The sequence below is a fragment of the Xenopus tropicalis genome, chromosome 9 (assembly GCF_000004195.4).
Source record: "Xenopus tropicalis strain Nigerian chromosome 9, UCB_Xtro_10.0, whole genome shotgun sequence".
NCBI classification, from domain to species: domain Eukaryota; kingdom Metazoa; phylum Chordata; class Amphibia; order Anura; family Pipidae; genus Xenopus; species Xenopus tropicalis.
This window is the reverse complement of record NC_030685.2, coordinates 10,838,392-10,854,743: the sequence shown is the minus strand read 5'-3', so window position 1 is coordinate 10,854,743 and position 16,352 is coordinate 10,838,392.

Sequence of the window (16,352 nt, the reverse complement as noted above, 5' to 3'; positions counted from 1 at the left end):
AACAGAAAACAATGAGGGGATTAACTTCTCCCTGAAACTGGGTGAAACAGAAAACAATGAGGGGATTAACTTCTCCCTGAAACTGGGTGAAATAGAAAACAATGAGGGGATTAACTTCTCCCTGAAACTGGGTGAAATAGAAAACAATGAGGGGATTCACTTCTCCCTGAAACTGGGTGAAATAGAAAACAATGAGGGGATTAACTTCTCCCTGAAACTGGGTGAAATAGAAAACAATGAGGGGATTAACTTCTCCCTGAAACTGGGTGAAACAGAAAACAATGAGGAGATTAACTTCTCCCTGAAACTGGGTGAAACAGAAAACAATGAGGGGATTCACCTCTACTTGAAACTTAGTGAAACAGAAAACAATGAGATGATTAACTTCTCCCTTTAACATGTGCCAAGGACAGGCTGTCACTAATTATTCTATTCCTCTACTATTCTAAGCCTCCATAGGACTCAAAGGTACTTCACAGATCAAACACGACAAAAAAAAATTTCAACAGAAAAAGTTAACTTAACATTAATAAATCACTGATTATGGAAGTTATTTTCAAAAATGTTTTATTCTTCTGGCAAATTTCCAAAAAAAATTTTTTTCAAAAAACAATATCAGAAAAATCGAAAACCGGCAAAGACCTTTTCAAAAATCTTGAACATATCAAGAAGTAAAAAACTTTTTCTAAAAATTGCTTAGTAAATGGTCCCCTTACTTTTTTCTTAAACTAAGGAATTAAATAGGACATGGCCCAGTTGGGTCTGTAGTAGTGACCTGAACCTCAGTAGTGGGTAGTACTGACATTTCTCGTCTCTTGCAGGTTTAAAACTCAAAGGAAAGATGTCGGAAGAACAATTGGAAGAGGCTTTTGAAGGTATTGAAGATACAGCTAAGGTTATAACTCCTGCCCATCCCTTTAGGCTAAATGGGGGAGGTTCCTACCACCTACCTGTTCTAATGCAACTACCAACTTGGCAACCACCATTTTAACCCTTTACTACTAGGGTCACTTGTAATGAATTGTAATGAATTTTCAAGTAAGTAAAGTGTGCCTGAGTCTGAGCTTTCAGAAGGAGCCAGCGCTACACATTAGAACTGCTTTCAGCTAACCTATTGTCTCTCCTACTCCCATGTAACTGGAGGAGTCCCAAGCCGGACTTGGATTTCTTACTATTGAGTGCTATTCTGATACCTACTGGGAGCTGCTATCTTGCTCCCTTCCCATTGTTCTGCTGATTGGCTGCTGGGGGTGAGGGGGGGGATATCACTCCAACTTGCAGCGCAGCAGTAAAGTGTGCCTGAGTCTGAGCTTTCAGCCAGCGCTACACATTAGAACTGCTTTCAGCTAACCTATTGTTTCTCCTACTCCCATGTAACTGGAAGAGTCCCAAGCCGGACTTGGATTCCTTACTATTGAGTGCTATTCTGATACCTACTGGGAGCTGCTATCTTGCTCCCTTCCCATTGTTCTGCTGATCGGCTGCTGGGGGTGAGGGGGGGGGATATCACTCCAACTTGCAGCGCAGCAGTAAAGTGTGCCTGAGTCTGAGCTTTCAGAAGGAGCCAGCGCTACACATTAGAACTGCTTTCAGCTAACCTATTGTCTCTCCTACTCCCATGTAACTGGAGGTTAGTGTCTGATGACTTGCAGTAGGAGGCTGTATGGTTTCATTATTTATACCTGTTTATTTATGGGCACAATATATATATTTTTTTAATTATCAACTTAATAAGAGATAATGTACAGATGTAAAGACATAATATTGGAAACATGGGTCTGTGATACCGACAAGAACATCAGTAGCCAGTAATACTGAAATGTCTCTTGTATTTTGCAGGTTTCAAAAAGGATGTAATATTGCCGGTAACACAATTGGAAGATTTTTCTGAATCTGTTGAAGGTGAGTTAAGTGATAAGTTATTGTTATTGTTCTAATCTGGTAACAGGTACCCAAAGGAACAAAATCACTTTCCAGTAGACTCTTAAACCAGGATTAGAGTTTTTTCAAAATATAAACAGAATAGACCGTGACCTGCAGCTTATTAGTTTGAGAAGAAAATTCCCCCAGACTGCAAGAGGCTGTATGGTTTCATTATTTATACCTTTCATTATATATACTGAGAAATTAAATAGGACATGGCCCAGTTGGGTCTGGAGTAGTGACCTGAAGCTCAGTAGTGGGTAGTACTGACATCTCTCGTCTTTTGCAGATTTAAACCTCAAAGGAACGATATCAAAAGAACAATGGGAAAAGTCTGTTGCAGGTATTAAAGGTAAGGTCTAAGTCTTAGTTAAGTGGGAGTTATAGTAGTTATCTGATAGCTAGGGATGAGCAAAGTAGTGGGAGTTATAGTAGTTATCTGATAGCTAGTGATGAGCAAAGTAGTGGGAATTATAGTAGTTATCTGATAACTAGTGATGAGCAAAGTAGTGGGAGTTATAGTAGTTATCTGATAACTAGTGATGAGCAAAGTAGTGGGAGTTATAGTAGTTATCTGATAACTAGTGATGAGCAAAGTAGTGGGAGTTATAGTAGTTATCTGATAGCTAGTGATGAGCAAAGTAGTGGGAGTTATAGTAGTTATCTGATAACTAGTGATGAGCAAAGTAGTGGGAGTTATAGTAGTTATCTGATAGCTAGTGATGAGCAAAGTAGTGGGAATTATAGTAGTTATCTGATAGCTAGTGATGAACAAAGTAGTGGGAGTTATAGTAGTTATCTGATAGCTAGTGATGAACAAAGTAGTGGGAGTTATAGTAGTTATCTGATAACTAGTGATGAACAAAGTAGTGGGAGTTATAGTAGTTATCTGATAGCTAGTGATGAACAAAGTAGTGGGAGTTATAGTAGTTATCTGATAGCTAGTGATGAACAAAGTAGTGGGAATTATAGTAGTTACTGTATCTGATAGCTAGGGATGAGCAAAGTAGTGGGTGTTACAGTAGTTATCTGATAGCTAGGGATGAGCAAAGTAGTGGGTGTTATAGTAGTTATCTGATAGCTAGTGATGAACAAAGTAGTGGGAGTTATAGTAGTTATCTGATAGCTAGTGATGAACAAAGTAGTGGGAGTTATAGTAGTTATCTGATAGCTAGTGATGAACAAAGTAGTGGGAGTTATAGTAGTTATCTGATAGCTAGTGATGAACAAAGTAGTGGGAATTATAGTAGTTACTGTATCTGATAGCTAGGGATGAGCAAAGTAGTGGGTGTTACAGTAGTTATCTGATAGCTAGGGATGAGCAAAGTAGTGGGAATTATAGTAGTTATCTGATAGCTAGTGATGAGCAAAGTAGTGGGAGTTATAGTAGTTATCTGATAGCTAGGGATGAGCAAAGTAGTGGGTGCTATAGTAGTTATCTGATAACTAGTGATGAGCAAAGTAGTGGGTGTTATAGTAGTTATCTGATAGCTAGTGATGAGCAAAGTAGTGGGAGTTATAGTAGTTATCTGATAGCTAGGGATGAACAAAGTAGTGGGTGTTATAGTAGTTATCTGATAGCTAGTGATGAGCAAAGTAGTGGGTGTTATAGTAGTTATCTGATAGCTAGGGATGAGCAAAGTAGTGGGTGTTATAGTAGTTATCTGATAGCTAGTGATGAGCAAAGTAGTGGGTGTTATAGTAGTTATCTGATAGCTAGGGATGAACAAAGTAGTGGGAGTTATAGTAGTTATCTGATAGCTAGGGATGAGCAAAGTAGTGGGTGTTATAGTAGTTATCTGATAGCTAGGGATGGGCAAAGTAGTGGGAGTTATAGTAGTTATCTGATAGCTAGGGATGAGCAAAGTAGTGGGTGTTATAGTAGTTATCTGATAGCTAGGGATGAGCAAAGTAGTGGGTGTTATAGTAGTTATCTGATAGCTAGGGATGAGCAAAGTAGTGGGTGTTATAGTAGTTATCTGATAGCTAGGGATGAGCAAAGTAGTGGGAATTATAGTAGTTATCTGATAGCTAGTGATGAGCAAAGTAGTGGGAATTATAGTAGTTATCTGATAGCTAGTGATGAGCAAAGTAGTGGGTGTTATAGTAGTTATCTGATAGCTAGGGATGAGCAAAGTAGTGGGAGTTATAGTAGTTATCTGATAGCTAGTGATGAGCAAAGTAGTGGGAATTATAGTAGTTATCTGATAACTAGTGATGAGCAAAGTAGTGGGAGTTATAGTAGTTATCTGATAACTAGTGATGAGCAAAGTAGTGGGAGTTATAGTAGTTATCTGATAACTAGTGATGAGCAAAGTAGTGGGAGTTATAGTAGTTATCTGATAGCTAGTGATGAGCAAAGTAGTGGGAGTTATAGTAGTTATCTGATAACTAGTGATGAGCAAAGTAGTGGGAGTTATAGTAGTTATCTGATAGCTAGTGATGAGCAAAGTAGTGGGAATTATAGTAGTTATCTGATAGCTAGTGATGAACAAAGTAGTGGGAGTTATAGTAGTTATCTGATAGCTAGTGATGAACAAAGTAGTGGGAGTTATAGTAGTTATCTGATAACTAGTGATGAACAAAGTAGTGGGAGTTATAGTAGTTATCTGATAGCTAGTGATGAACAAAGTAGTGGGAGTTATAGTAGTTATCTGATAGCTAGTGATGAACAAAGTAGTGGGAATTATAGTAGTTACTGTATCTGATAGCTAGGGATGAGCAAAGTAGTGGGTGTTACAGTAGTTATCTGATAGCTAGGGATGAGCAAAGTAGTGGGTGTTATAGTAGTTATCTGATAGCTAGTGATGAACAAAGTAGTGGGAGTTATAGTAGTTATCTGATAGCTAGTGATGAACAAAGTAGTGGGAGTTATAGTAGTTATCTGATAGCTAGTGATGAACAAAGTAGTGGGAGTTATAGTAGTTATCTGATAGCTAGTGATGAACAAAGTAGTGGGAATTATAGTAGTTACTGTATCTGATAGCTAGGGATGAGCAAAGTAGTGGGTGTTACAGTAGTTATCTGATAGCTAGGGATGAGCAAAGTAGTGGGAATTATAGTAGTTATCTGATAGCTAGTGATGAGCAAAGTAGTGGGAGTTATAGTAGTTATCTGATAGCTAGGGATGAGCAAAGTAGTGGGTGCTATAGTAGTTATCTGATAACTAGTGATGAGCAAAGTAGTGGGTGTTATAGTAGTTATCTGATAGCTAGTGATGAGCAAAGTAGTGGGAGTTATAGTAGTTATCTGATAGCTAGGGATGAACAAAGTAGTGGGTGTTATAGTAGTTATCTGATAGCTAGTGATGAGCAAAGTAGTGGGTGTTATAGTAGTTATCTGATAGCTAGGGATGAGCAAAGTAGTGGGTGTTATAGTAGTTATCTGATAGCTAGTGATGAGCAAAGTAGTGGGTGTTATAGTAGTTATCTGATAGCTAGGGATGAACAAAGTAGTGGGAGTTATAGTAGTTATCTGATAGCTAGGGATGAGCAAAGTAGTGGGTGTTATAGTAGTTATCTGATAGCTAGGGATGGGCAAAGTAGTGGGAGTTATAGTAGTTATCTGATAGCTAGGGATGAGCAAAGTAGTGGGTGTTATAGTAGTTATCTGATAGCTAGGGATGAGCAAAGTAGTGGGTGTTATAGTAGTTATCTGATAGCTAGGGATGAGCAAAGTAGTGGGTGTTATAGTAGTTATCTGATAGCTAGGGATGAGCAAAGTAGTGGGAATTATAGTAGTTATCTGATAGCTAGTGATGAGCAAAGTAGTGGGAATTATAGTAGTTATCTGATAGCTAGTGATGAGCAAAGTAGTGGGTGTTATAGTAGTTATCTGATAGCTAGGGATGAGCAAAGTAGTGGGAGTTATAGTAGTTATCTGATAGCTAGTGATGAGCAAAGTAGTGGGTGTTATAGTAGTTATCTGATAGCTAGTGATGAGCAAAGTAGTGGGTGTTATAGTAGTTATCTGATAGCTAGGGATGAGCAAAGTAGTGGGAGTTATAGTAGTTATCTGATAGCTAGGGATGAGCAAAGTAGTGGGAGTTATAGTAGTTATCTGATAGCTAGGGATGAGCAAAGTAGTGGGTGTTATAGTAGTTATCTGATAGCTAGTGATGAGCAAAGTAGTGGGAGTTATAGTAGTTATCTGATAGCTAGGGATGAGCAAAGTAGTGGGAGTTATAGTAGTTATCTGATAGCTAGGGATGAGCAAAGTAGTGGGTGTTATAGTAGTTATCTGATAGCTAGTGATGAGCATTTAACCATTGGCAGATTTTTTTTGCGAAACGCCGGTAAATATTTGCAGCGGAAAAAAAATTGTGAGTGAGGAAAAAACTGCAGTCGTGTCAAAAAAAGTCATGTTCGCGTCAAGGAAGTTGTAGTCCCATCAAAAAAGTTGAAGTCCTGTAAAAAAAAAGTCATGGGCGCATCAAAAAAAAGTTGTGTGCGTCGAAAAGGTTGCCGCGTTTTGCAAAATTTTTGCAGTTTTGCAATTTTTTTTTGAGAAGAGAAATGGGATAGATTCACTCATCACTACTAATAACAGTTACACACAGGAGAGAATTAACTTCCCAGGATACACTTGGATTGCAGTGATAGGTGAGTATTAGGGTATAGTGATGAGCAAATTTTTTCACTAGGCATGGATTCGCAGTGAATTTCCGCATTTCAACATTGGCAGTGGAAAAATTCGCTGTGCGTAAAAAAAATTGCTGCACGTTAAAGCGGGCGTGGCTGTGTCAAAATTGGGCGTGGTCAGGTAAAAAAAAGGGTGTGGTCTCGTCAAACTGGGCGTGGTCCTGTTTGGGAAAAATAAAGAGAATTCATGGAAAAGAACGTCCGTTTAAACTCAAATTTTTTGAGATTTAACAATACTTAAAAAAATATACAGCTTGAAAAATTCGGGATTTTCAAATGGAAACTTGAAAAAAAATCATACGACCGATTGAAGCATTATCGAGACATTCTATAAATACAACAATGATCAAGTTTAATTCGAATTTATACCATGTTTGAAATCCCGAATGGGAAAAATTCGGATTGGAAATGAAAATTTCTGAAGATCGCAAAGATCACGAAAATGCTTCAGGCACGATAATATCGTATTGGCGATCTGAAAGTCACTAAATTTTCGTACTGAGCAATAGTAAACAGCGGCAAAACCGATCCGTTTTTTTTTTTTGCGCTAAAAATACGCAATCGGCGAAAAAGTCGTGAAAGCGTTGAAAAAGTCGTGCAAGGTACAAAAAAGTCACAGAAAATACGACTGGACCGATCGAGTAAATGTGCCCCTTAGATTAGTCCATTTGTAGCGTAGGGGAAACGTCATTTATGGTTGAATGCCGCATTTAAAGAAAAAAATCCACTATTCTACCACTTCTGTTATTGCACAACACACTCTAAATGGTGATTTTTAGTTGTTTTTCTTTTTTTCGTTCTTTTATAGAAGTACCTGCAGTCCTGATGAGGTGCAAAGAACTCGAAGCTTGCACGGTCTTTAGAGAGAATGCCAGCAACGTTCCACTTACCTGCTACTTGAGTGACTGCTCATTTTGGGAAAGGAATGATAGCCCAATAGTCCGTATATTCAATACTGAAGATTAAAGTTTACATTTTCTCAAGTCAATTGGGACCTGAGTATTTTTCCAAAAATGGTTTGTTAGGGTTAGTCTGTCTGCTCGGCTTTAACTTGCCCTTGGTGGAACAAGGTAACTTGGGGCTAATGCTGCATGGAAATGGGTTGGAAAAAGGGCCAATTGCTTCCCTTCATTGTGTTTCATTACTAATACACAGGAAAAGAGGGCCAGGGGGACACCTGCTTACTTTTTGGGGCACATTTAATAAGCAATTTTGAGAAAAAATCATTTTTTTAAAAAAAAATTCTAGATATTTTTGAAATTTACGAATGGGTTTTCACCCGTACTTGATTTTTCCGATATTGTTTCTAGAAAAGGTAGGGTTTTTTTTAATGGAAATTTTCCAGAAAAATGTTAAATAACACCCATAATTTGTCATTTATTAATGTTTAGTTAACTTTTTTTGCCCCCAAAAATGTGGCAGGTTTGATCTGTCTAGTACTATCAAGTCCTATGGAGGTTTAGAATAGTAGAGGAATAGAATAATCAGTTAGAAGTTAATCCCCTCAATGTTTTCTGTTTCACCCTATTTCAAGGGAAAGTTAATCCTATCTTTTTTTCTGTTTCACCCATTTTCATGGGGAAATTAACACCATCAATGTTTTTTATGTCACACAGTTTCAAGGGGAAGTGAATCACACCATTGTTTTCTATTTTACCCAGTTTCAAGTGAAATTTAAACACATTATTGTTTTCCAAGAATGAGCTCCAATGCTCCTAAAATGGCTGCTGGAGCAATTCCTGCAATTCCATGTTTTAATGATATGGCTTGAAAAATTCGGGATTTTCAAATGTAAACCTTAAATATTTCATACGAATGATTCAAGTATTATCATGACATTTTCTAAATACAACAATGATCAAGTTTAATTCGAATTTATACCCTGTCGAGTTTATATGACTTTTAAGACCAGAAACCCCACCCCCAAGTTTTAGCTCCTTTTTTTGAGTCGCCTATAAAGAAGCAAGTGGCACAAGGGCATAGATGATCACTTGCACCCACATTTAAAACAGTAAGGAATGGGGGTTCCTAATCAAAGAACAATGTGTATATATATAGGTATTAAATTAAAAATTGCACTTCAGGTTTCCCATTTATGAAATTAGTTAATTCAATTAAGACAACCCCCCTGCATAATGGACTTTCACTAACAAAACAGCCACAATGAAGAGAGTAGGGCGGGCACCTGCAGGGCCCCTGGGGTGGGGTGGGAGCCCCCCAGTCCGACCCTGGGCAGAAAACAATATCAAACATATAACGGATATCCTTGCAGAAGGCAAAACTCTACCATTTGACACATTGGGCCTGATTCACTAAAGGGCGATAAAACGTGCGCTATTCTTATTGTGCGCTAAAATTTTTACCGCCGCTTAAGTTTGGCGATTTTTCGCACAATTCACTATAAGCATACTCGCACTTTTTTACGCGCGATATTGCAAGCGTTATTTAACTCGCGAAAGACTATTTCAATGCGGTATTTGCCTGTACATGCGCTAAATTACGCAAATAATCGCCGAATATGAATGGTAGCATAGAAATAGTGTATAAAAATTGTCGAAGCATATAAATGGTGTATATAAATATTAGCCACATATAAATGGTAGCATATAAATAGTAGCATATAAATAGTAGCAAATAAATAGTAGCCGCTAGTGATGAGCAAATGAGTTCTGGTTTCTTTAGTGAAAAATTAGCAAATCTTTCGAAAGATCCACGAAACGGCAAAAATGTTGTGCGGGCAAAAAAATTGTTGCTGTGACTATTATTTTTTGACACTTGTATCAATTTTTGGATGTGCGGTGAATTTTTGCGTGGCGAATTTTTTCATGCGTTTTGCCATTGGCGGATTGTTTTGCAAAACACATGAAAAAATCCGCCGCGAAAAAATTCAACGCACGTCCAAAAATTCGCTGCGAATCCATGCCTGGCGAAACATTTCATCACTTGTAGCCAAATAGAAATAGTTGCGCAAATGAACGCACGCCATGTTAGCCATACACACCAATACTTGCGGAAAATTACTGTATTAAAAATGAACATTTCGCTGCAAACTGGCGGCTGCGTCACTCTAGGGGAAACACATACTTGAATAAATAACACTGTAAGTCCATATTTTATTGCAAAAAATCATTTACTGTACTTTTCTATAATTTTTCGCCTGCCTGTAGTAGGTGTTAATTTTCGTATAGCCGAATGCGATATTTAGCGCGCAAAAGTTATAGTGAATCATGCGATCATATTCTTTTCAGCGCGGAAATTAACGCAAAACGGTAAAACTAGTGCGAGAAATACCCCATGCGAAAATGGCGATTTTTCGCACGCGATAATACTATGGTGAATCGCGCGCAAGTTATTTTGCGTTTTTTAACGCGAAAAAGCGTGCGATAATTTTTATCGCCCTTTAGTGAATCAGGCCCATTGTGGCGTTCCATCTCAAAATTTTAAGAAATGGACTTCTGTGTAAAGTAATGTCACAATTCTGTGGACTGCTATTTCGTGATGAGCAAATTTGTTCACCAGGCATTTTGCCATTGGAGAATTTCTTCGTGAAATGGGCGCAAAAATTAGCTACAAAAAAAATCGCAGTGAGGGAAAAGTTGCGGGTTCATCTAAAAAAAGGTGCGGTCATGTAAAAATAAGTTGTGGTCATGGGAAAAAAAAATTGCAGTAGTGTCATCAAACTTCTGGTGCCATAAAAAAAAGTTGTGGTCCATGGGTGCAACATCTTTGATTCCTTATTCAAGGTACTTGGGTTATAGTGATGAGCGAATCAGTCGCTTGTCCAAAAAAACTCTTTTGTCATGCGGCTATTCTTTTGTCGCCCACGACTATTATTTTGTCGCCTGCGGCTATTCTTTCGTTGCGCAGCTATAATTTTGTCGTGCGTGCGGTGCCGCGAATCCATGCCTGGAGAAACATTTCGCCCATCACTATTGGGTTGTACATATATTGCAGCACACAGGCTTTACCTATCAAACTCAGTAATATTACAATACTACCCAAGCTGCTGGCCCTCACTAGTTATTGTTTTCCATTATGAACTTGCATTATGACCCAAAACTCCTCAATGTACCATATGAGACCACTCATAACAGAAAGAATAAGCGCTGACCATATATCTCAAATATTATAAAGAAAATAACATATTTATATATATTTTATATAAGACCAAGATAAATGAGATCTACTTACAGAAGGATAATAGAATCTCTGCAGTTATGATATTCTCTCCTCATTGTCAAACAGGATGTAGAGTTGCATGGAATGCTCAAGCTGATTGGTCTTTGATGTTTTGAACCACACTAGGGCAACATTGACCAGGTTTTGCTTGGTCCCCAACATGAACATGAAATATGTAGTGGAAAACTGCAGTAACAGAATGACTCTAGGGCTGATTTACTTAAACCAGCGCCAGCCAGTAGCAGCCAATTAATTTGGATCAGTCTACTATAAGTCAAAACCAATATCAATTGGCTGCCATGGGTAACTGCAGTAAGTAATAATGACAAACACTGTAAATCTATTAAGTGTACATTAGCAAAAGGCTGCTTAGGTGGGTAATTGGTTCAAAATAAGGTAGGTTCTACTTTAGAAGTTGCTGTAAAGTATTAATAACTGAAATACAGTACAGCACTGAGAGGCAAGTTGTTTCTTCCTTGTGAAAAGGATCATAATAGGGTTTGAGACATGTAGGCCAGAGCAACTGAGTTGGGTGTAGTTCGATTAAGAATGATGCTATATAAACAATATTAACTGTGAAAGTAAGTAGTAGAGACTTGAGCTTTGGGTTGAATCAATGGGCGGGATTTAAATAATTGTATTTTGCTGATCACTAACTACAGTTACCAACGGTAATTTACTTTACGTACCAGAATGCAACACCAACAGACCAAAGACCATAAATAGGGATCACAATGACCCTTACTACGCAAAGAATTTGGGATCCAATCCTTACATTATACAATTAATGTTGTGCTCAGTGAACAACATTTATATTTCCTATTTTAAAGGAGAAGGAAAGGTAAATGTAAATGTAAATAGCCCAATAAACACACACACAGTAATAATGCTCTGAGTCTTCTGTGAAACACCACATTTCCTTTCTTCTTCCTTTCTTTGTACACGTGGGTTATGGGATCAGCTTTAACCTCTAGGGCATGGGCTTGAGCGTGCTTAGCTTGTTCCTCTCTCCCCCTCCCTTCTCCCTCCACCCCCTCCCCTCCCTGTTGTAATCTGAGCTGAGAGCAGAAGAATGAAGTTACATCACACCAAGTTAATATGGCAGCTGCTTTTTTATACAAGCACAGAGATCCTCTAGTGCTGTTTATTCAGGTATGGTAAAGCATTCTGCAGAATAAATATAGTGTCTTGCCCTATTGTGGCTGATCTATTGGCAATAAACTGCCTCAATAGCTTTCCTTCTCTGGAGACTGGGAGGTATCAGGATGTATCATCTCTAGAATTAAAAAGAAGAAAATTAATACAAAAACTATTCAAGCTCATATAAGAAAACAGCTGAGACATGTGACCACACGGCAGTTGGATAAGATACTTCTGGTTCTTTTCTATGATTTATGCAGGTGCTAATAGGATGCTAAGAAAAATTGCAACAGATTGTAAAACATACAAAATTAAAACCTGAATTGAGAAAAAGAGAGAAAAAAAAACTCACTAAAATATAGTGGCTGTATTCGGATTTTTAGCCTAAACGCATAGTAAATCTTGGAAAAGTTGCAGTGTTTTTTCTTTTCTTCTTTTTCGAAAAAAATTCAAATCGAATTTAAAATAAAAAAAAGTTGATGGTTAGTAAATGAGCCCCATCGTGTTTTTATTGTGGTTTTTTACTAGGCTGTAATTTTCTTTCATCCCCAGATATTGGCTCAGAATGATCTCTTTTTATACCACTCTACCCATAATGGGACTTATTTCATGAACATGGGTAAGAAAACTACTAAAGCTGGCTATACACATGCCCCAAGCCCCCCCCCCCCATCTTGGTGCATTGCCCCGCCCCTTTTCTCTTCAAATTTCTTTTGGTGGGTACGGAACATTGGGGATCACCTGTACTTCCGTGGTGCTCTGGACCCAATTTACAGAATGCTGCACAGCATGACCCCCTGGGAGTTCTGCCACCCTAGGCCCAGGAGTCTGGGCCTGTGCAAAGCAGTGATGGTGGGCAGTGCAATAAAATGCTCTGTACCCATTTATTGCACTTTGCATCCTGCACTTGGATTTCTTTAATAGTTATTTTTTTACCCCCCACTAGTGATGAGCGAATCTGTTCCGTTTCGCTTCGCTGAAAAATTTGCGAATCTTTCAAAAGATCCGCGAAACGGCGAAAAATTCGCAAAACGGCGAAAATGTAGTGCGACAAAAAAAATGTCACCCGCAGCTATTATTTTGTCGCACGGCTATTGTTTCGTCGCCCGCGGCTATTGTTTTGTCGCACGGCTATTATTTTGTCGCGTGGCTATTGTTTCGTTGCCCGCGGCTATTGTTTTGTCGCACGGCTATTGTTTCGTCGCACGCGGCTATTATTTTGTCGCGCGGCAATTGTTTCGTCTCCCGCGGCTATTGTTTTGTCGCACGGCTATTGTTTTGTCGCACGCGGCTATTATTTTGTCACCCGCGGCTATTCTTTTTTGACGCTGGCGACAATTTTTGTACGTGCGGCGAATTTTTCCGTGGCGAAATTTTTCATCCGTTTCGCGAAACAATCCGCCAATGGCGAAACGCGGAAATTCGCCGCGAATCCATGCCTGGCAAAACTTTTCGCCCATCACTACCCCCCACCCCAAATGGAGCTCTGCCTAAAATAGTATACAGAGGCCCGCGGCTACTTGCACAGTGCCCCACGCAATGGGCAAAAAGAAAAAAAAAGCCCCTTTTTTTGCACTTTGCACACTGCGTGGGGCATTTTAAATGAGCTTTATGGAGTTTTAGCTTTGTTGATCCCCCCCATTCTTCTAGAGTCATAACATTAAAGATGAACTGGTTGATCAGGACAATTGATCAAATTACTATCAAGTTACTATTACTGTAAGACCAGAGGAACATGTTCCTTAAACATTGACAAGATCAGAAGTAAATGTTCTTGGATTTGCTGAAAGTACAGATATGTTCAGTACACACAGAAAATTCCAGGTGCTTTAGTATGGAACTATCTAGCCTTATCAAATTAACTTTTTTTTTTTAAATCAGCTTTAGGGACAGATTTATCAAAATGTGGGTTTAGAGCTTAATACATAAAAACTCCCCCACATTCTATTCATTCCTATTGGGTCTTTAGGCTATTTATTAATGAGTAAAACATCACATAGGAATGAGTAAAATGTAGGTGACTTTTTATGTAATAGGCTTTAAAATCACATTTTGATAAATATACCCCTTAGGGGGCACATTTACTGAGCAATTTTGAGAAAAAGTCATTTTTTTTTTCAACTTTTTTATGAATGGGTTTTTGCCAGTACTTACAGGGGCACATTTACTAAAATTCGTATAAACTCGACATGGTATAAATTCAAATTAAACTTGATTATTACTGTACTTACAAAAAGTCCTGATAGTGCTTGAATCATTTGTACGAAAATTTAGAGTTTACATAGAAAATCCTGAATTTTTCAAGTTGAAAGTATTGGTTAAACTCGGAAAAATTGAGTTTAAACGGACATTTGTTTCCATGAATCCTCTTTATTTTGCCCAAACAGGAAGTGCTCCAGCAGCCATTTTAGGAGCATTGGCGCTCACTTGAAACTGGGTGACATAGAAAACAACGATGAGATTAACTTCCCCTTGAAAAACATGACTTCCCCCTGAAAACAATTAGGGGATTCATTTTCCCTTGAATCTGGGTGAACAGAAAACAATGATGAGACTAACTTCCCCTTGAAGCTGGGTGAAACAGAAAACAACTTTGTCCAACTTTACTGGAACCGAAGAGTTTCTATAGGCTTTGACTGAGATAGGGGTATCATGTAAGAGAATTGTTAGAAGGGTATCTGCGATCTCTATATCACAAAGGAGAAGAAAAGTCATTTTGGCATATTCCTGCCAATAGAGTTGCCACATTAGTGCCACCTATAGAGATGTAGCGAACTGTTCGCCGGCGAACTAATTCGCGCGAACATCGGGTGTTCGCGAGTTCGCAAGTTCGCGAACTTTTCGCGTATGTTCGCAATTTGGGTTCGCGCGGCGTTTTTCCGCTGCGTTTCTTCTCGGCCTAAAAATGTCGCACAAGCCACACATGGCGTTTTTCAGCAAATCCTGTTTCCATGGTGCTAATAGTGCGAAATAGCAAAAAACGCTGCATATTTCCGCTAGGTCTGCCAGCTGCCTTTGCGGTTTTACGCAACGCTGTGCCAACAAAGTATTTTTCAGAGAAATTTTTGCCCTTGATCCCCCTCCTGCATGCCCCTGTCCAGGTCGTGGCACCCTTTAAACAACTTTAAAATCAGTTTTCTGGCCAGAAATGGCTTTTCTAGGTTTTAAAGTTCGCCTTCCCATTGAAGTCTATGGGGTTCGCAAAAGTTCGTGAACGGTTCGCTACATCTCTAGCCACCTAGTACACTATTTTTATTCAGCAGAAAGCTTTACTATACCTGAGTAAAGAACCCTAGAAGCTCTCTCCGATAGCAGCTGCCATTTTAGCTTGGTTTTGGTAGCTTCCTGCTGCAGTTATAGCCATTGGAAGCTCAGATCACATATTCCTAGGGGTGAGGGGAGTGAGTTCTTATGCATTCTTATGGGAGGGGGAGCAGGAGAGGGGAGGGGGAGAGGGAGAGAGGAGAGAACTGAGCAGACTCAAGCCCCAAACCTGAAGGAGCCCTAAAAGAGAGGAAGTCTGATACTGAAGAACATGTTCACAAAAAAGGAAGAAAATAAATTCTGTGTTTCTTTTGATAGAGGACTCTGTGAGTGCTTATGGCTGTGTTTACATAGACTTTTCTAATAAAGCTTACTTAGTTTTTACCTTTCCTTCTCCTTAAATGTAGTTCTTGCAAGTTTAGGGTTTTTATTAGCCAAAACAAATGTCTTAGTGAGAGTGTTTGAAGTTTGAAACATGCACCTGGGGGGAGGATAAGAAATGGTTTGTGAAATATATAGAAAACGAGGTAGTACATTCATCTTAAGTGTGTTGATTCGGCCTATCCATGATAAGGTTTTCTTGGAATTGTACAATGATTTCATTAAAGCTGTGGACGTCCAGTACCCAAAACCTGGTTCCGTGTGTCATTATGTAACGGGTAACTGTTCTAAGGGAAGGCAGAAGATAGGAGCTGATAACCCTATCTCCTCAGCGACGATGCCAAGTCATTAATAGAGCAAAGTGCTTAATATTTAGCCAAGATATTGTGATTCTATTTTCTGATCAGTAGTGCGTTCAGTTCAGCCAATCATTTCTAAAGAGCCAAATTTGTCCCAACTCAGGAGGCTCTATTCTATCCAATTAGGGAGGAGATTAACAGAAATATCATCTAAAACATATAAAAGAAACCCAGCTGTGGTTGGAATAGGTACAGGAACTTCTATATCTGTTCTCTGTTTATCCGATTGCTGAGATTCATTCATTCTCTTTGGTTTTCTCTAGGTTTTTACCCCAAGACATCGGCTCAGAATGATCTCTCTCTATTCCTCCCTACTCGCCCTAGCACTTATTGGCATGAAACCGGGTAAGCAAACGTCTAATACTAAATCAATCTAATTTGTCCATAGGCTTATAATGTAATTGGTCCAGACATGGACATATGTAAACAATGTAAACCCTGGTTCTAGAAAGAATAATCGAGACAT